Genomic DNA, 23,263 nt, shown 5'->3' on the forward strand with positions numbered 1-23,263 from the left:
ATGCTGATGATGTGATTCTTGCTTACTGCACTCGAAAGAATGTTGGTCAGTACTTTCGTAAGATGAAACATGTTACAAAATCTCAGCCATCAGACTTCCGCGAAGACCCTGTGGATTTGGAAGTGCTACATCAACTGGCTCTGGCAAAGGAACGAAAGAAGCGTGGTGAATCCACTACATCTGAAGTGCCAACCAGGGAAGAACCGTCAACTCCTATCCTTCACACTTCTGATATCGAAGAAGGAGAAGTTGATCTTTAGATTCATTAGGGATTTGTAATATATGTTCAGTAAGAACATCCTTTTGTAATCTAATGTAATCTTTTGAATTCTGGTGAATGTTTAATGAAATACCAGAAACTTTTTGCTATTTACAATTCATGTTTAATCCTTTGTCTTATCAGTTAGTTGAGTTATCCTCTCGATAATTTGCATGTTATGTTAACAAACAAATAGGGGGAGATTGAAAGGCATATGTTTAGCCTATTTGTAATTAAAGAGGTACCAACTCAACTCTGATAAGAAAGCAAGGTAAATAGCAAGTACTGTTGAAGGAATCCGTACGAAGAACGTAAGTGATTTATTGAAATTATGTGTCTGAAGAATTTCAGGATGCTGCTGCACACCACTGGAAGAAGTTCATTAATATGTTCAAGCCTCAGTGTACAAATAATCTTTTGTAGCACGTCTAGAAGTCCAGAAGGTATAAAGTTTTAATACTTTATTTATTCAGAAGATTCCATACTACTGTTACTTATGAAGAAGATCTACGAAGACATAGACTCGTCGAACAAGCCTCATTTCAAATGTTTATTTTTATAAAGAATATTTAATTCAGCTAGATACAGATGAACCAGACAGTACATTTGTGTGTCAGCTACTCAAATTAAGTGTTCTGCATCAACTACAAATGGTCGTTCGATCAAGACAAAGATCTACAAAGTTTAATCAAGCCTGAAGTCTCTGCGGATGAAGATATACAATTTTATAAGTATTTATTTAATTATCTCACTAATCAAAATAATTAAATTAGTTGTATAATTTATTTATTAAATTGATTCACCTTCGAATTAATTTAATTTATGAATTTATATAATTAATATAATTAAGTGGGTAATTATCTAATATTTATTTAATTATTAAAACTGTTTTATGCATTAAAAGACTCGGTATGACATTATCAAATAATGTCATACCGTGTCCATCCATGCGGCATTTCTAGCAATGACTTTATAAGTCATACTGTTGCGTCTTACATGTCATAATTCAGTCGGTATGACTTTTCTAAACAAAGTCATACCGTGTGCCTGATACAGACATACACTGGCATGACATAGAATGTCATACCGTGTCCCGTTTTCAGACATTGTTCTGTTGTGTGTATGACTTGTATATATATGACTTAAAATGTCATATATGGCTCATCAGAATGACTTTATTTGATTAAGTCATGCCAAATGAACCTTGAAGGCCAAGGAAAAATGTCATACCGCCCCTGGCAGTATGACATTACTTATTTATGTCATTCCTTCTTTGTTTTAGGGCATGGCTTTGTGTAATAATGTCATATCTTCCATTGTAATGTCATTCCTAAGCTAGAAAGTCATTCCTTTCTTTGTCATACCTAGATCCAAGTGATTTGCCTATAAATATGGCTTCACTTCTTCATTTCCAAGTTGTTCATTGCATTGTAAACTTTCAAGTTGTTAGTAACTTGTTATTCGTTATATCCACAGTTTTCTGTGCTTTGATCACTCGGTTGTTTTAATCACTAAACTAGAATACATCCTGTCGAATTTATTCTACGAACTTTAGTGGACATTAAAACGAACCATATTAATTATATAACGACTTAAAACATTGTTATATTAATTAATTAAAATCTGATTAACAAGTTTAATTCAAATCAGATTATTCCGCCGTGATTTTTAGTGACGATTGTATTCAACCCCCCCCCCCCCTTCTACAATCGTTTCAGGACCTAATACATTCATATTAGTTGCATTCTTAAGACTTGGCAGGAAAAAAAGATGGATTTTGTGGGTACAGTCGCTATAGGCCCTCACGAGACCTTACTCGTCCACTAGGGCTGCCTAGGGGTTTAAAGGGCTTGTTGCATATGCCAAATGCAATCGTGATCACCTACGGAAGTGGTATATATCTATTAGGTGTTAGTTTAATTTATTTTATTTGCCCGAGGACGTGCAAAACACTAAGTGTGGGGATATTTGATAGAGCATATATTTATATATGCTTTTATATGATTTTATTCCCATAATTGTGGTATTTTGTAAATAATCGGGTAATTACTAATTGATTTTAAGTGTTTAGTGGCAGGAAAATAAATATTCCTAAGTTGGATGAAACTAGCTTAGTTGGGCTTGTATTTGATGGAAATTCGGACTTTATGGGCTACCTGCGCAGCAAATCTTGTTTGGGCCATAACTTGAGTTCCGGACGTCAGAATTAGACGATTCAACAGCCCACGCGAAGATATCTTAATTGTCTACAAGTTTAAAGTGGTCCAGCTATCTAAAGACAAAAGGATCAGTCCAGAATCAGGCCTGAAAGTCAGCCCACGAATTTTGTCTCAGAATCCAACTTGTTTTAGGAAATCGGATTTGTTTTTCGAGAAAACCATTAAAACCTTATTATTATTATTAGGGTTTTGGATTATTGGGGAGATATATCGAATAGTGTGTATTGAGAGATAGAGGAAAAGAAAGCTTTGTGAGATAACTTGAGCAAAGATTGAAGGGATTCAGTCCAAGTTCGAGAGATTTCGTCAAGTTGTATTTTCTTCACTCTTGTACTCTTTTGACATGATGTCAGTAATATATATATTCGTGTTTTCTTTAATTGTCGATTCGATTTATGGTTCCACTTCATTCTGGTCAAGGCATAATATATCGAGATCTCAATATTTTTCATTACTTTTATTTTCTCTAATTTGTCATGTCTATAATCTCTTTTGGAGATTCTTCAATGTCATGTCTATAATCTCTTCTGGAGATCCTTAAAAAATTATCGATTTCTCAATCTAGCCATCATCAATTATTGCTCCCTTTTTTTATAAGATATATGGAACCAACTTGCCTATCACGCTTCAGGCGTTCTTTAGACATAGTAGTATCATGAGGTTGTCCTTCTGCGACATTTATATCATAGGAGCATATGTAGCCGGTGTTTACGACGTAGTCACTATTTTCAGGTCATTAAAATGAATTATCTTATGAACTTCTGGTTCATATTCATATTTTGAGGATCGAGATGAGGCAATGATAATTCATTCTTATATATCTATGTTCACCGGTTATTTATTTTCTCCCCCTGATTTTGGGAAAACAAACTCATTAAATCAAGTCATAACAAATACATATTGATGATTCCAATGCACTCATATGTAATATATATTCAATGGTAAAATCGATCTTACTATCGTGGTGGAAATTCTATGATGACCAAATAATTTGTTTATGACGGGGAGGAAATATGAAAAAAAAATTATATGATGCGAATCAATATATAATTAATACAAAATACTCAACAATTTTTATGGACAAAATAATACTCATTGTGAGATTTACCAGCATTATATAAGCACATATTATAAATAATGAATCTCGCATACTTCAGGCTGCGAGTTGATAAAAACTCGGAATATAATTATATTTTTCACAAAATATCTAACTGTTCAATAAAGGGAGATTTATAACTCATATCATACTTCATCTATTCATTCTCAAAGATGAAAAGTCACAACTATATTTATGCTGGTGATCAAGTTTGTCTTATAAGAAAATAACATATGTACCACTAGCTGATAATTCCAAGTTACAACTATATCCCTGTATTCTCTCCCCCCTCCCTCTCTTCCCCTCTGTCTCTCTCACACACGATAATTCACACGATTTTCAATTTGTGTTACTTACTAAACAACAAAGAGCCCCGCCCGGCAAACAGATATGAAGGACAAAATCATCACTTTCTAACACTTCACGCCCGACGAGTGAAAAATCGAATCAGTTAGGTCTCGGTTATCATCGTGTTGACGCTACATCAAATCGATCGGAGATGCGAGGTGATCATTCACATAAGTCAATCTGATGAGACAATATCCTTGCAACGTACTAACAGGTGTTATCTTTCCAAAACATAAAATTTCATGATTATGATTATGTGATTATTTTTGATTTACAATATATATCATTGTTGTGTGGTTCATATTTATTTTTCCTCACGATTAGGTATAAGTGTGTGCTTCAATCTATCATGTTATGAGTTGTTTCGTATCATATTTCGTCATTTTTGTATATTGTTTAGTTAGATTTTATTTGTTTTGTATCCTCTTCTTCGGTACTTAGTTTCTCTAGTATCCATGATGAATGTTTGCAGTTCTTGGATGTTGGTGATGGAGGTGGTATAGCGGTGTATTAATTAGTGCATGTAGATCATTCAGATTAACTAATGTTATTGCATGAGTTTTGCTTTAGTCTTGTAATTTTGGATATTGTTTGTTATTAATAGTAGTAATTGTAGACCTTAATATTAGTTATTTTTTGAATGACAAGTTGACTTTCTTTAAATTTTATTATCTTTGAAATTTGAATTTTCTCTCCATGTTTTAATTTGAATTTTTGTGTTTCAATTAGAAGATAATTTGATAAGATAATTGTTGTGTTTAATTTGATAATTACTGATTATTGTACATGAATTTCATAATTCATGAGGGCCATATATGATGGCTTTATTGTGCCTTAATGAGGTATTATTGCGCCATTAAGGGTTGATTTGTTTATTGGTATATACCAAATTTATATAGTGTTAATAATGATAATTAGCTAAAATCGTGATACTTTTGCTTGACAGTATATCGTTTTATTTTTGAGTAGACATATTCTAGATCTTTTTTCAATTTTCAATTATATTTTACTATTTATATTTTACTATTTTTAAATTAATAGTCAGTTATTTGGTTCGGATTAAATTTTTATTATGTATCTAACCAAAGAGATCTCACTATCTCTTTGGTGTAGATTTTTTTAATGATTTATTTTATATTAGTTTTATATTACTTTCCTTGTTCTTTAAAAAATTATATTATATTCATATCTTTTAATGAGTTTGTTGACTCTTTTCGTCTTTCGTTTTATATATATAGTTTTATTATTCTATTGTCTGTATGAACTTATTATGGTTTTTATTTGTATTGTATTTTTCAGGGCACGCGAGGTGGAAGAAAGAACGATAGCGGGACCTTTTATGAGTGTTTTCTTATCGAATATTAAAGCTTTATTGTCTAAGCGTCCCCGGTCATCTCTGCATGTCCGAGGGTTAGATGGTAAACAATCTTGAACGAAAGGAACTCCTGGGAGCGGCTATTGTGTTCTGATACAATTCATCATACGTGAAAGTATCTTGTGACAAAAAAAAACATATGTACCACTGAGAAGAAGAATCTACAGGTTCTTCAACAAAAGTCCATATAAAATATCAATTACTATTCCACCTTTATTAAATTGAGATGGCTTAGCTAGTTAGGCCAAACTGTAAACTTATAAGTAAACTTCTGGTTTACTTCAAAATCAATTTCAATTATGCTTATTATAAACTAGTGGAAAATCTTTCTCCACGTTACTTTTAGTGCACTAAATGATATTTGAAGGCCCTTGATATCTCAATGCAATAAATTATATAAATTTCATTCTTCAATCTTCTTGGGAGAGTATAATTGCATCAATACTATACATGCTCTTCTAGAGTAAAATGTATTTGAGAGAGTAGATAAAAATATACATGCTCTTCGAGAGCCTTATTCATGCTCTTCGGGAGCCTTATACTTTCTCTTCCCAAGTCTTATATTCAGAAGAACTATAATGAGACATCCTATATAATCCTCCCCTTTGGATGACTCATTTTAGATATGAAGTATTGATACTTGTCATCTTTATAACAATCGAGAGAAATATTACTTACACATAATAAGAATATGACTTAAAGTATTTGTAATGTCATGACCATTGGTACAGGCATGGTTCATATCCTTTGAATTTCTTATATTGTCACATTATGGTATGATATCATTTGTGGGCAACACATAATTCTTTTATCAATAATTCAAATTTAGTAAAGCACAATTAGTCATGATATCAAGTCATGATTTTAACAACCCAATTTCATAATACTGTGTCTGCGGGACACAATATAATATTTATTCAATTAAAATCTATTATATCCAAATATTATACTATTCTTTATATAGAACCATCCTTCATGGATATTATATCATTTAGGATAAACTCATAAATTGAATATTATACTAATATATCATTTTTCTGGGATGTAATCAAGTGTTTAAACATATTATATATATATATATACTATGTTGACATCCTTCATCTTCAGAAATCAAACATATCAAAAATGCGTGATAAAAAATAAACTAATTTTATTATATAGAGACAACTTCTGGTTGTTATTTCATGCAACTTCTGGTTGCAATTATATACTCAATCTATTAAAAACAACGTCAAATATGTGTTGTAGATAATACCAACATCATTTAGCTCAAGTGAGAAAAATAATCACTTTTATCAACACTAACTTTAAATCAACTATAAATTTAAGGCAAGTAGTGATATTAACATTCTATCAATTATCAAGAATTTCACATGAAGATCACATAATATCACTTATTTGAAGTATGCATATGTGATATACTTTAATATGTGAGCAAGACATAGTGTGTGCCCATAAGCCATCTCTTTCAAATCATAATATATAAAGTTTTGATTATCTCAAAATTTGGGGCGTCCTTGAAGTAGAAAGATTAAATATGGACAAGCAAAGATATGTGTAGCATATATTAATCTGAGATACATAGACAAACACTAGTGGTGAGGTCATACATAATGTACATAGATAAGAATGATATGGAACTTTTATCTCTCTCAAATTAGCTAAGTCATTAATTAGGCTTACTACCAATTTAAACTCATATGAAATAGATAAATGACTTGAGAAAAATTCATTTTTTAGAATAGAACACATATGACTCATGACCTTTTGAAGATTAGAGCAACTTACTATCTATTAATCATGTGCAGTTTTTGGATTAATAAATTATGATTTTTCTTTTTGTGGATTCATTTTGAATAAATTGATCACATGTACACAAATAAGTTGATCATATATCCTATTTGTCAAATTAAAATAATGTAGTGTACGAGAAAGAAAACTCAAGTGAGAATCATCACATGAGTTCTACACATATTAAAGAGTGACATAAAATCTATAGTAATCCACCACCGAAGGTATTCATCAAAATTATATATAATGATCACTGAAAATATAATATGGTGGAAAAAACAACAACATGATTTTCATTAGTAAAAACAAGTATCTCACAAATATTCAGATTCCAAAAGAGCCAAGAATAGTGATCCAAAATATTTCATCCAATTTCAAAAGGGTCCAAATAGTGAAGTCCAAAAAATCCAAAGTAATTTACTCAAATCCAAAAGTACGTATTCAATACAATTCACTCAGATCCAAAAATATCCAAATAATGTGTTTAAATCCATAAGAGACTAAAGCATATCCATATAAGTTCATACTAACTCCAAAAACTATAAACATCCACATATCCGAAATCAATTATTCCAAAAAAAAAAAAATCTGAAAGCAAACTTAAAAACATGTAAACATATAAAATAATTCAATTTATGTATACTTGGATGAAGTCACTACTTACATGTACCATCAAGAATAATTCAATTTATGTATACATATAAAAAATCTCAAACTAACTACTAACTTTAAATCAATTTTTGGCTTATTTCTTATTTTAAAGCAACTTCTAATTTATTACGCAGACATTTTTAATCTTTTTCCAAATTAAAATTCGGGTCTTAAGCCCCAACAAACATGCTTTTGTTATAATTGATTGTCAAGCTACATGCAGTCAAAAGATAAATAGTGGGGCTAAGTTTTGTAGGAGTTGAATTTTAAAATAATGCATTGAATGCTCTTGCTCTTGTATTAGCTATAAATAGCCTCATCCCGTAAATGAAAAACTACACCAAGCAGCTTGCTTTCTTTCTTTCCTCTCAGCTATATGTTATATTTACTTCCTGTAAAGGTTCATTATATTACTGAATATCAAAGATATTACAACACATTATCAGCACGAAGCTCTGCCGAAACTGAGAAGGTATAATTTTATTTAAATATATACATACATATATATATATATATATATATATATATATATATATATATATATAGTAGTACTCTAATAGAAACCAAATTAAAATAAAAACTAGAAACTAAGAGCCCAGCCCATCCAGTACAGTAGTTTAGAAGCCCAGCCCAGAATAATACAACAATAACACGGGTTTTCAAAAATTAAAAATATACACACGATACACACGAAGCCAACAACGTCTCTCCCCACCATTTTACTGTTCCTCTCCACCACTTTGCCGAGCTCCAGGTACGTCTTTAATGACGGTTTCTTCAGATTTTAACTAACATTACGGCACTAATCAACAATTTTACAGCTTTTCGGAAGAAGTTAGAGGCGAAAATCGCATCTCGTAAGCGCAGCTTCAAGCATAGAGCTAAATCACTCGGAAATTCGTTTAATAGGTACTGTAATGTAGTTTAGTAGTATTTCTAGTTAGTGAATTATGTTAATCATCTCGTTTTTGTAGTGTATGTTCGTTTTTTTGAATTTCAAGGGTTTGATTGTATATATAATATTGTGAAAATTGACATTGAACTACTAATGTTCTTCCGTAGCAGCTATTAATTACCTTTATTCACTGTCAAAATTACTTAAATCTGGCTAGAACTAGAGGAGGTATGTTAAATAAGGGTTTTATCATTATTTTTTTTAATGATTTTTGATTTATAGTTTTTAGTTGTGTTCATCTGTTGATTTTGTGGAATAAAATGTTGATGATTTGTTTGATTGTTGATATCAATAGTTCTATGAATATAGTTTGGTTATTTTTAAGTTTTTGAGATGTTCTGGATGAATGTTGAGAGTAGTCATATTGCTGTTTAGTTAGTGATATTGTTTAATATGCATATTGACGATAAATATCTAGTGTATGATATAAATGTTGATAGCATAGTTGAATTTGAGATGCAATTTAAGGTGTATGAGCCAAATGTTGATACGCCTACAGATGAATAGATGTGCTCTATAGATACTCTCTAGTTGATATGATAGGTGATTTCTCTTGGTTTAAATGAGTGAAGTAGTGAACTAATCGAATGAGTGAACTGTTCATACCTAAACAAGTCAAAGCTAGAAATAGGATAATCTGCAACCTTCATGTACTATATAAAATAACTAGTAATGTTGCTAGTGAATTGTCCGTACAAAACGTTGTAATGAGAGTGAAAACAGAGTAGCTTCCCAAAAAGGAGGCACTAGGAAAAATTTCACATGAATAGTGTAATTTATGCATCAAACTATTAGTTGATAATAACAACATCTTTTCCAAGATATATAGCTAATTAGTGATTTTGTTTAATTTAATATGTTTCTTAATTAGTGATTGTTGAGATAAAACTTAATATGTTTCTTAATATGAATGTACTATATTAATATATCTCTAGAAGTAGTCAAGATAGTAGTCCTGTTCTTCAATATCACTAAAATATGTTTCCCCTATCACTAGAATACACAAGGTGTATCACTAAAGTATATTAGCTATATCACCTATTAAAGTTTTATAAATACAACTGCTATGGTATAGAATTGTGACTATACTTCTTGTTAAATAGTACTCCCTCCGTCCCACCCATTTCTTATCAAATGGGTTGGGCACGGAGGTTAAGGAATATGTATAAAGTAGTGGAAAAGATGAAGAAAAGTGGGTAAAGTGGTGGGACCCATTGATTTTTAATGTATAAAAAGAAGATGGTGGAGTAAAAGTAGTGTGAAAAGAAAAGAAAAGTGGAGAAGTGGTGGGACCCATTGACTATTTTTGGTAAGTTTTGAAATGTAAAGAATTGGATGGGACACCCCAAAAAAGAAAGTGTAAAGAAATGGATGGGACGGAGGGAGTATATTTTACATGGATTTGCTAGTTTTATGATTTTGCAGGTTACATAGTTCAATGCTGAAGAAAACATGACTACCAATAGCATACCAGAGAAAAGTCCACTTGTAAAAGTCTATCTACGCCCAAATAACAAAACCAAATCTACTCTTGGAAGAAATATAAAAATTTTGCCATTTTGAAATTTTTGTACTATGGCAGGGTACCGGATGTCTTGGTAATATGTAATTCTGTCATTCATTTTAAATATAATTAATCAAGCACTATTTTCATTCCACTATACTAATAAATTGCATTTTTTTTTACAGCATTCTCACTTTTGCCATTATATAAGTGACAAAGGAAATCCAGGTTTGGCAAAGAGAGTGCGGAGATTGAAGCCTAGTTATTTGAGTATACCATGGCAAACTACTAAATATTCTACTGATTGTGGTATTTTTCTCATGCGCCGTATGAAAACTTTTAAAGGAGATACCAAAAATTGGAATAGTGAGTTAGTAGGAGAAGGGGTGAGACTAGTTTCACTAATCATATCATGCATACTTATATTACCATCTCACCGATACATATTAAGCATTTAGATACATTCTTGTTATTACTATATTATAATACTTCCCCATCTATTATGTATACTTATATTTTCTATCCGACTAATTTAACATATTATGCAGGCAACACAGGATAAACAAATTAGTAGGCTCAGGTTCAAATACAACACAACAATTCTCTCTTCACAACTAAACGAATTCAGAGAACCTATCATCGCAGAAGCTACAGCTTTGTACAATACAGCAGAAAATCACAATATAATCAACATCGTCCTATCTGGAAAAGCTGCAGAGAAGTTTTTGAAACGTGACAAAAAGAAATCTGGAAAGTTAGTGAGATTTGCAGTGAACCTCATAAATTCATTCCTTGAAGTATTAAGAGCCAATTCTCAAGAAGGACCATCGAAAAATAATCAACCAAATGAGCAATGAACTATTTGTCATGAACTACTTTACTATGCTACATAGAGTATGGATTGTATTACACTGGAAAGTGATTTACTTCCTCTCAGCTATATGTTATATTTACTTCCTGTAAAGGTTCATTATATTACTGAATATCAAAGATATTACAACACATTATCAGCACGAAGCTCTGCCGAAACTGAGAAGGTATAATTTTATTTAAATATATACATATATATATATAGAGAGAGAGTAGTACTCTAATAGAAACCAAATTAAAATAAAAACTAGAAACTAAGAGCCCAGCCCATCCAGTACAGTAGTTTAGAAGCCCAGCCCAGAATAATACAACAATAACACGGGTTTTCAAAAATTAAAAATATACACACGATACACACGAAGACAACAACGTCTCTCCCCACCATTTTACTGTTCCTCTCCACCACTTTGCCGAGCTCCAGGTGCGTCTTCAATGACGGTTTCTTCAGATTTTAACTAACATTACGGCACTAATCAACAATTTTACAGCTTTTCGGAAGAAGTTAGAGGCGAAAATCGCATCTCGTAAGCGCAGCTTCAAGCATAGAGCTAAATCACTCGGAAATTCGTTTAATAGGTACTGTAATGTAGTTTAGTAGTATTTCTAGTTAGTGAATTATGTTAATCATCTCGTTTTTGTAGTGTATGTTCGTTTTTTTGAATTTCAAGGGTTTGATTGTATATATAATATTGTGAAAATTGACATTGAACTACTAATGTTCTTCCGTAGCAGCTATTAATTACCTTTATTCACTGTCAAAATTACTTAAATCTGGCTAGAACTAGAGGAGGTATGTTAAATAAGGGTTTTATCATTATTTTTTTTAATGATTTTTGATTTATAGTTTTTAGTTGTGTTCATCTGTTGATTTTGTGGAATAAAATGTTGATGATTTGTTTGATTGTTGATATCAATAGTTCTATGAATATAGTTTGGTTATTTTTAAGTTTTTGAGATGTTCTGGATGTATGTTGAGAGTAGTCATATTGCTGTTTAGTTAGTGATATTGTTTAATATGCATATTGACGATAAATATCTAGTGTATGATATAAATGTTGATAGCATAGTTGAATTTGAGATGCAATTTAAGGTGTATGAGCCAAATGTTGATACGCCTACAGATGAATAGATGTGCTCTATAGATACTCTCTAGTTGATATGATAGGTGATTTCTCTTGGTTTAAATGAGTGAAGTAGTGAACTAATCGAATGAGTGAACTGTTCATACCTAAACAAGTCAAAGCTAGAAATAGGATAATCTGCAACCTTCATGTACTATATAAAATAACTAGTAATGTTGCTAGTGAATTGTCCGTACAAAACGTTGTAATGAGAGTGAAAACAGAGTAGCTTCCCAAAAAGGAGGCACTAGGAAAAATTTCACATGAATAGTGTAATTTATGCATCAAACTATTAGTTGATAATAACAACATCTTTTCCAAGATATATAGCTAATTAGTGATTTTGTTTAATTTAATATGTTTCTTAATTAGTGATTGTTGAGATAAAACTTAATATGTTTCTTAATATGAATGTACTATATTAATATATCTCTAGAAGTAGTCAAGATAGTAGTCCTGTTCTTCAATATCACTAAAATATGTTTCCCCTATCACTAGAATACACAAGGTGTATCACTAAAGTATATTAGCTATATCACCTATTAAAGTTTTATAAATACAACTGCTATGGTATAGAATTGTGACTATACTTCTTGTTAAATAGTATATTTTACATGGATTTGCTAGTTTTATGATTTTGCAGGTTACATAGTTCAATGCTGAAGAAAACATGACTACCAATAGCATACCAGAGAAAAGTCCACTTGTAAAAGTCTATCTACGCCCAAATAACAAAACCAAATCTACTCTTGGAAGAAATATAAAAATTTTGCCATTTTAAAATTTTTGTACTATGGCAGGGTACCGGATGTCTTGGTAATATGTAATTCTGTCATTCATTTTAAATATAATTAATCAAGCACTATTTTCATTCCACTATACTAATAAATTGCATTTTTTTTTACAGCATTCTCACTTTTGCCATTATATAAGTGACAAAGGAAATCCAGGTTTGGCAAAGAGAGTGCGGAGATTGAAGCCTAGTTATTTGAGTATACCATGGCAAACTACTAAATATTCTACTGATTGTGGTATTTTTCTCATGCGCCGTATGAAAACTTTTAAAGGAGATACCAAAAATTGGAATAGTGAGTTAGTAGGAGAAGGGGTGAGACTAGTTTCACTAATCATATCATGCATACTTATATTACCATCTCACCGATACATATTAAGCATTTAGATACATTCTTGTTATTACTATATTATAATACTTCCCCATCTATTATGTATACTTATATTTTCTATCCGACTAATTTAACATATTATGCAGGCAACACAGGATAAACAAATTAGTAGGCTCAGGTTCAAATACAACACAACAATTCTCTCTTCACAACTAAACGAATTCAGAGAACCTATCATCGCAGAAGCTACAGCTTTGTACAATACAGCAGAAAATCACAATATAATCAACATCGTCCTATCTGGAAAAGCTGCAGAGAAGTTTTTGAAACGTGACAAAAAGAAATCTGGAAAGTTAGTGAGATTTGCAATGAACCTCATAAATTCATTCCTTGAAGTATTAAGAGCCAATTCTCAAGAAGGACCATCAAAAAATAATCAACCAAATGAGCAATGAACTATTTGTCATGAACTACTTTACTATGCTACATAGAGTATGGATTGTATTACACTAGAAAGTGATTTAATAGCCTACAAAGTATATTAGATGGCATCATTGTTATGATACACTAGAAAGTGATTTACTGCATTATTTTAGTATGGATATGCTTATTTTGGACAAGTATTTTGAGCAATTAAAAAATGATGATATTCCAAATGCAATATTAATATTTGGCTTGGTTACTTATGTTTTATAATTGATTCATTTAACTTTTATCATTTTTCATTGTTTTCATAACACAGTAAAGTAGAATACCACTAAAACCACACATATCACTAAAAGCTGCAATGTATACTACTAAATTACACTTCTAACACCACTAAGTTATACTAGCTATATCACTAAAAATCAACTCAATTTTTGTGCTAAATTTAAAAAATCTTGTTTACATATTCAATATAAAAACACAAATAGCAGTCACTCACAATGTATCAGTTCTAATATGCTTTGATATACACCTCAGAAAATATAAAATTGAAATGTACTAAATATTTTATAAAGACAACTACACATGGTCTTTTGAAAATGAAAATTAAAATCATATATACAAGATATTCGAAACTACAGTTTCTCCTCCCTTCTTTTTCTTTGGACAAGTTCTCGAGTCATGAGTGGTTGTCGAGCATTCTTTACATCTTCGAACTCTTTTATTTGTTTTTGCCATTGATTTATGTCTATCACTGACAAGCCGCTTGAAATAATTTCCCTTGTTCCTGGAAACATTTGGTGCAAGAATGGTGACCTCTCCAACCGGCTGTTCACCTACCATAGCTGCCATATGAACCTTTTTAGTAAAATCAACAGCATCTGGAATTTCTGCATGATATGCCACATACAAAGGCGATGCTTGCTAGCAACCAAATCATTCTCACCTCAAAATGAAGCTGGCACAGATACCTTCATTGCAGGGCACTGATCAGTTATAAAGACAACTGGATTGCGTCCCATGGCCTTGACAAAATGTTTAAAAGCCTAGTTATAGTGAGCAACATTTTCTTTCGATAACAAACAAGCAACAAATGTAACACATCTATCATATATGTTTTTCAACACCAGTGAAAGGTGTAAAATCATATTATACCTGAACAAACATAAAACAGATTAAAAACCATAATAACTAACATATGCTACTATAATATACTGTAGACATCACTAATATATATTGAAAGTATCACTAATATAAACTGAGTTTATATTGGTAAATGGCTTTGATGACACTTACAATTAGCCTAAACAAACAACATCATCACCCAACAGCTAATATTATTAGTCTGTCAGCTACTGCTAAACTCCAAACATATCCACAAGTTTTCTCCTTGTTTCAAGATGTACTATTAACATCATCGCAGCTCCTCCAGATCTTTACAAGTATCGCACAAGGCGTGGATCTAAACTCTAACAAAAACAAAAACTCTACTCATTTCTGCATAAAATCAATCATACATTAAATCATAAATTGAATCATAACAAACTTATGATTTATGAACTACTAAATACAGCACCAATACAACAATATACAACTATAAAAACAATAAATATAAAAAAAATAACATAAATCACACAAATCATCAACATTATACAATTAACAACAAAAATACCTAATCTACAAAAATAATATGAGCATAACATAGTTGTAATCTGATATAATCATCAAATTAGATCAACAACAAAAACGAACCTAGGAAAATCTAAATTTTTACCTTGATTATGACTAATCTTCGTTAAATCGGATATTATCATCTTCAACATAGCGTCCTCGAGCTTCAACAACACTTCCTCGAGCTGAATTAACCTTTAATCTAAATTGTTCGAAGAAAGCACAGCGTTGAACTAAACACGGATTACGGCGAAGAGAAATCGAGAGAAAGATACAGAGGAATAAAGAGAAATCGAGTCTATTCAGAGAGAAATCGAGTATAAACACAGAGCATGGCGTAAGTGATGTTTTAGAGAGAGAAAGTCCTCCGTAGAGCTGCTGAAATCATGGAGGGAGGAGAGAGAAACCAAAAGCAATTATGGTAACTAATAAAACATAATCTTTGCTTTTTTATATTTTTTTAATTTTATTGTTTTAACGGCTGTGATTGAAACTACCTTATCTTAAATAGATGGACAAGATTGGATTCTAGTTTTTATTTTAAAAAAGGTTTCTATTTGATCATTGGCCTATATATATATATATATATATATATATATATATATATATATATATATATATATATATATATAAGTAGACGTGGTTATATTATCTACAAATAATTAAATATATGTGACCGGAGTAGACGAGGTTATACCCTCTACTAATAATTTATATATATATATAACTAGAGTAGAGACGTGGTTACACCATCTACTAATATTTTAACTACATATGGCCGGAGCACCGCCTATTTATGGTACCATTTAGTTTTGGGTAATACCGAAATATAGTGGGAACTTTAATTTATAAATTGCCTGTCTATCGGATAATAAGTTTTGTGCCCTAACTAACTTATGCAGGATTTTCCACTTAAATATATTATTGGTCGGAGATAACCTGTATACGCAAACGTCCGTATGGCGGGTGAAAATCCATTTGTCATTTTATATATAGATCTGTTCATACTATCAATGATAATAGTGATGTACACATTTATTATTGCTTACTTGTTAACGCACCCGATTCAGTAGGATTTTATGTAATATTTATATTGATAATTTAAGTTAGTAAGTTTCGTGTTAAATTCAGATTATAATGACAAATATTACAAACTTGTCGTTCGTTGCATTGGACATTTCTGGGGAGAATTATTTATCGTGGGTACAAGATGTAAAGTTGCATTTGGGTTCAAAGAAATTAAGCAACACAATAAAGGCAGAAAACACATCCACGATTGAAGAAAATTTTACCTCTATAATTTTCCTCCGACACCACATGCATGAAGATTTAAAATATGAGTATCTAGAAGTCGAGGATCCCATTATTTTATGGGAAAGTCTAAAGGATAGGTTTGATCATCAGAAACTAGTTTATCTACTTGTAGCTGAAAATGATTGGGGTAATCTAAGGGTTCAAGATTTTAAGAGTGTTCGGGCATATAGCTCTACCCTATTCAAAATAAGTTCTAGGCTCATTATGTGTGGTGAGGTTGTTACTGAGAAAAGAAAGATCGATAAAACATTATCCACTTTTCATCCCAATAATATTAACTTAGCCGAGATGTACAGGGAGCGCAAGTTTACCAAGTTTGGGGATCTCCTTTCAACCCTCCTTGTTGCCGAGCAGAATCATGAATTGGTGATTAAGAATCAATCCCGTCCAACGGGATCTGCCCCTTTTCCAGAAGTAAATATCACGACATTCCAGCAGAATGTACGTGGAAAAGGGCATAGAAGTGGATGAGGCCATAGTCGCTACCGTGGACGAGGCCGTGATCGTGGGCATTTTCGTCCTTATAATAGCTCTGGTCACCAAAAGTGGCAACCTGAAACACAGAGCAAAAGAAAGGCACCACGAGGAGGGAAAACTGATAATTTATGTCACAAGTGTGGAATGGAAGGGTATTGTTCACGTAGTTGTTATATCCCACAACATCTTGTTGACTTATATCAGTCATCTAAAAGATCGAAAGGAAAAATGGTGGAAACCAATTTCGCCAACAACTTAGATGATTCCTTCATAATAGCAACCAGAGGAATAAGCGTTAACAATTTCATATAATTATTATCAACCGGAAGAATGAGCATTAATGGTCCTAATTACTATAGTTACTAGTGTGTACTGTGTGCTTTATTTGAACTATGTAATGTGTTATTTTTTTATCAAATAAATTATGTTTCTTAATTATATACAGAATGGATTTTGAAGATATATGCATTGCTGATTGTGGTACAACTCATACGATTCCACAGAATCGACAATACTTTACCCATATAACCAAATCCGAAGCTCAAGTTGGAACGATTTATGGAGTATCTAATATAATCGAAGGTTTTGGAAAATCTAGTTCCGTCTTACCTAATGGTACACACCTACATATTCCAAATGCATTATTTTCTAGTAATTCCACTAGAAATCTTCTTAGTTTTAAAGATATCAGCTTTAACGGATTTTCATATTGAAACCACTTCTGAGGATGGTAAAGAATATCTCCTTATTACTTCTCCTAATTCTAGCAACAAGAAAATCTTAGGAAAGTTTCACTCACTTTCCTCAGGATTATATATGATGAAAATTAGAACTATTGAGTCACACAATGTCATTGCTTCCAAACTCATAGATCCAAAATCATTTACCCTTTGGCATAAAAGATTAGGTCATCCTGGAGTCTCTATGATGCGTCGTATTATAGAAAATTATACTGGACATCCTATTAGAGATCTTAAAGTTCCATGTAAAAATGACCTTCCATGTTCAGCATGTTTTTTTGGAAAACTTATTACCCGACCATCTCCTACTAAGGTTAAGCTCGAAAGTCCAAGTTTTCTAGAAAGGATCTAGAGCGACATATGTGGACCTATCCACCCATCATCTGGTCCATTTAGGTACTTCATGGTACTAATCGATGCTTCAACTAGATGGTCTCATGTTTGTCTTCTCTCAACTCGTAATGATGCTTGCCCTAAAAATCAAATTGCGAGCTCAATTCCCTGATCATTGTATTAAGTCATTCGTTTAGACAATTCCGGCGAATTCACATCTGCAACTTTTGTCGACTGTTGCATGTCTGTAGGAATTTTAGTTGAACACCCAGTTCCTCATGTACATACACAAAATGGGTTAGCTGAGTCCTTTATCAAACGACTTCAACTTATTGCAAGATCGTTGTTATTGAAAGCAAAATTCCCTACATCTATCTGGGGTCATGCAATACTTCATGCTGCTAATGTTATTAGGATTTGACCAACTGCCTATATCAACATTCTCCACTACAGCTAGTACTGGGTCAAATCCCTAATATTTCTCACTTCAAAATCTTCAGAAGTAATGTATATGTACCCATTGCTCCACCACAGAGATCGAAGATGGGAGCTCAAAGAAGAATAGATATCTACATTGGTTTTGATTCAACATCAATAATTAGATATCTTGAACCACTAACTAGAGACTTATTTACTGCACGATATGCAGATTGTCATTTTGACGAGTCTTTGTTTCCTCCCTTAGGGGGAGATAAACATGTGAATAAGATTAATCCTGACATAACATGGAATGCATCAGGATTGCATTTTTTAGATCCACGTACCGGTCAATGCGAACTTGAAGTTAAAAGAATTATCCATATGCTAAATATCGCAAACCAAATGCCTAACGCATTTAACGATTCTAAAAATGTAATAAAATCTCATATACCTGCAGTAAACACTCCAGCTAGAATAGATATACATATTCAAAAATCAAATACAAATGAATTGGTTACAGATTCAAAGACACACCTTAAGCGCGGTAGACCAGTCGGTGCAAAAGATGTTGCACCAAGAAAAAGAAAAACAAAGAAAATTGCCCCTGAAATGGCACATGCTCCAGAAGAAGCAAATACCCATGAAGTGGTATTCTTTCCTGAAGAGATTTCCATCCCTGAAGATTTAGGATTAAACAATCATGAAATTTCAATAAATTATGTGCATGATATGAAATTATGGGATCGATGTAAAGCCATAATCGATGATGTATTTGTGTATTCCGCGGCATTAGATGTCGACATAAATTCTGATCCTGAACCACAAAGTGTGGATGAATGCCGTCGAAGAAAAGACTGGCTAAAATGGAAAGACGCAATTCAAATAGAATTAAATTCATTGCGTAAAAGAGAAGTATTTGGACCTATTGTCCAAAAACCTATCGGTGTGAACCCTGTTGGGAATAAATGGGTATTCATAAGAAAACGAAATGAAAAGAATGAAATTGTGAAATATAAATCCCGACTTGTAGCACAAGGGTTTTCTCAAAGGCCTGGCATTGATTATCATGAGACATACTCGCCTGTAATGGATGAAATAACTTTTCGTTTTATATTAGGTATGGCATCTAAAGAAAAATTGGAAACACGTCTTATGGACGTTGTTACTGCATACCTATATGGATCACTTGATAGTGATAATTCTATGAAAATCCTAGAAGGATTAAAAATAGACGAGTTCAAGAAACCTCGTCATATATACTCCATTAAACTTCAACAATCATTGTATGGATTGAAACAATTTGGTCGTATGTGGTATAATAGACTTAGTCGTTATTTACAAAAGAATGGGTATATTAGTAATCAAATTTGTCCATGTGTTTTTATCAAAAAATCGCAATCTGGTTTTGTGATTATTGCTGTATCTGTGGATGATTTAAACCTTATAGGTTCAGCTACAGAGGTTGATGAAGCAGGCATATATCTAAAGACAGAGTTTGAAATGAAAGATCTTGAGAAGACAGAGTATTGTCTTGGTATACAAATCGAGCACTTGTCATCGGGAATTTTCCTCCACCAATCAACATATACAGAAAAGGTTTTGAGCAGATTTTACATGGATAAATCTCATCCGTTGACTACTCCAATGGTTGTTAGATCTTTAGAACCAGATAAAGATCCATTTCGACCACGAGAAGATGATAAAGAGGTTCTTGGTCCAGAAATCCCATATTTGGGAGCAATTGGTGCACTTATGTATCTTGCGAATAATACAAGGCCAGATATTGCCTTTGCTGTGAATCTATTGGCTAGATTTAGCTCTGCTCCGATGGCCAGACATTGGAATGGGATCAAGCAATTATTTCGTTATCTTCGTGGAACAATTGATTTTGGGTTATTCTTTTCGGAAAACTCGACATCTCAATTGACTGGATATGCAGACGCTGGATATCTGTCAGATCCACATTTTGGTAAATCACAAACTGGATATGTATTCACATATTGCGGTACAACCATTTCCTGGAAATCCACGAAGCAAACTACAGTGGCAACCTCGAAAAATCATTCAGAAGTAATTGCAATACACGAAGCCAGTAGAGAATGTGTTTGCTTGCGATCTATTATCAAGAATATTCAAGAATCGTGTGGATTACTGGATATCACGTGAACTGTTATGTTTGAGGATAATACTGCATGTATTGATCAACTCAAAGAGGGCTATATCAAAGGAGACAGGACAAAGCACATTATTTCACTGAAATTCTTCTATACTCATGAACTTCAAAAGAATGGTAAAATTGATTTACAACAAATTCAATCATGTGACAACCTTGTAGACTTCTTCACAAAATCGTTACCGAATTCAACATTTGCAAAATTGCGACGTAACATTGGAATGCGTCGACTCAAGGATATGCTGCAGCAAAACTTCAGTGATTGATGTTTTCATCCAAGGAGAGATTGTACTCTTTTTCCTTCGTTAAAGTTTTTATCCCACTGGATTTTTCTTTGACAAGGTTTTAACTAGGCAATCTATGATTCACGCTATTATGACAATCAAATGGGAGTGTTATAATTGATTGTCAAGCTACATGCAGTCAAAAGATAAATAGTGGGGCTAAGTTTTGTAGGAGTAGAATTTTTGATAATGCATTGAATGCTCTTGTATTGGCTATAAATAGCCTCATCCCGTAAATGAAAAACTACACCAAGCAGCTTGCTTTCTTTCTTTCCTCTCAGCTATCTGTTATATTTACTTCCTCTAAAGGTTCATTATCTATACTATACTATTAAAGCCGAAACATTAAAAGTTTGGTCGGTCGATACTTGGGCCAAAATATGGGCCTATGCATATAACTAGTTATTCACTTGGGCCGAAATACGGGCCTATATATAAAACCAATTATTCTTTCAAAATAAAATATATTATCTTCTTAAAATTTTCTAACTAAAAAAACTCAATTTTTTAAAATAACATCGAGCAACATAGTAATTACCTTTTTAACTAAAACACATTATCTTTTTCAGATTTCCTAACTAAAAAATCGATTTTCTACCATTAACACGGACGACATATGTATAAAAACATAATATTATATATAATTATTAATAAATAACCGGTGATATTTTTCAACCAAAATTAAATAATATTATTTTAAATATTCTAACGGTCTCACTTTAAAAGTGATATTATAAATCTATATTGTACTATATGTTATTATACTGTTAAAGCCAAAAGCCGAAAAATAAGAAGTTCAATTGGTTAGTTGGTTAGTCGATCAGTCGAGTTTGGTGCGACAGTTGGTATTCAACCCATGGACCTCATTAATTTATAATATGTTATAATATTTTTTTTTTATTGTCTATCAAATCAAAACATTAAAAATGAGGTCAGTATGATGGATCGATATTTGGGTTTACGCGTATCTTTAACTTATAATATGTTCTATACTATATTATTTATTATTACTAACAAAATATTATAAGGTTGATTAGTTAATTTATATACGGATTTATAGATTTCCTTAAATTATAACATGTAAACAAATATATTTAACATTCTCAGCAAAATATGTGTTCGACCTAATTTTTAATTAGTCATTTGACGGACTTAACTATTAGGAATTTATTCAGCTGTTAAATAAAAATTTATTTAACCACATTATTTTATCATAATTTTATTTCTATAATAAAAATAGTTAAATTTAAACTACATATAATAAAATAACAAATATTATAACCGTCCGTGCATTGCACGGGTTATAAGCTAGTATTACTAAATATCAAAGATATTACAACACCTTTTGATATTTTTTTGGGAAATCTACAAAACTACCTACCTTTTCTTTTATTGTTTTCAAAAATACTACCTTCCAGAATTATTTTTAAAAATACCTTTTCATAAAATTTTTTTTTCAAAAATACTGTTTGCAACTTTTGCAACCTCATTTGCAACTACAGGCGGCGCCAGCCGTGTTGCAACCTCTTTTGCAACTTCATATGCAGCTGAAATCCTGATTTCAATTTCCAGTTTTCAAATGTCATTTTCGAACATTTGAAAACTGGAACTTGAAATCAGGATTTGTAATTGCATATATGGTTGCATATGGTTGTATTCAGTTGCATATGGTTGCATTCAGTTGATTCTATTGTAATCTAATGGCCCCGCCAGGGGCACACCATACATCTGTTGTTACTTACAGTTTTCAATTGCATTTAGTTGCAACTGAGGTTGCAAATGAAGTTGCAAAAGTTGCAACTGCAGTTGCAACCTCATTTGCAACCTCATTTGCAATTTACAGTTTTCAGTTGCATTTAGTTGCAACTGAGGTTGCAAATGAAGTTGCAACTGCAGTTGCAACTTTTGCAACTGCAGTTGCAACCTCATTTGCAACTTTTGCAACCTCATTTGCAATTTACAGTTTTCAGTTGAACTAGTTGCAATTGCAGTTGCAACAGTTTCAACTTTCCATTTTTATTTGCAACTTTTGCAACCTCATTTGCAACTTTTGCAAACTCATTTGCAACTTTTGCAACCTCATTTGCAACTTTTACGGCTGCGCCGCCCAAG

The sequence above is a fragment of the Daucus carota genome, chromosome 5 (assembly GCF_001625215.2).
Source record: "Daucus carota subsp. sativus chromosome 5, DH1 v3.0, whole genome shotgun sequence".
In the NCBI taxonomy this organism is placed as follows: domain Eukaryota; kingdom Viridiplantae; phylum Streptophyta; class Magnoliopsida; order Apiales; family Apiaceae; genus Daucus; species Daucus carota.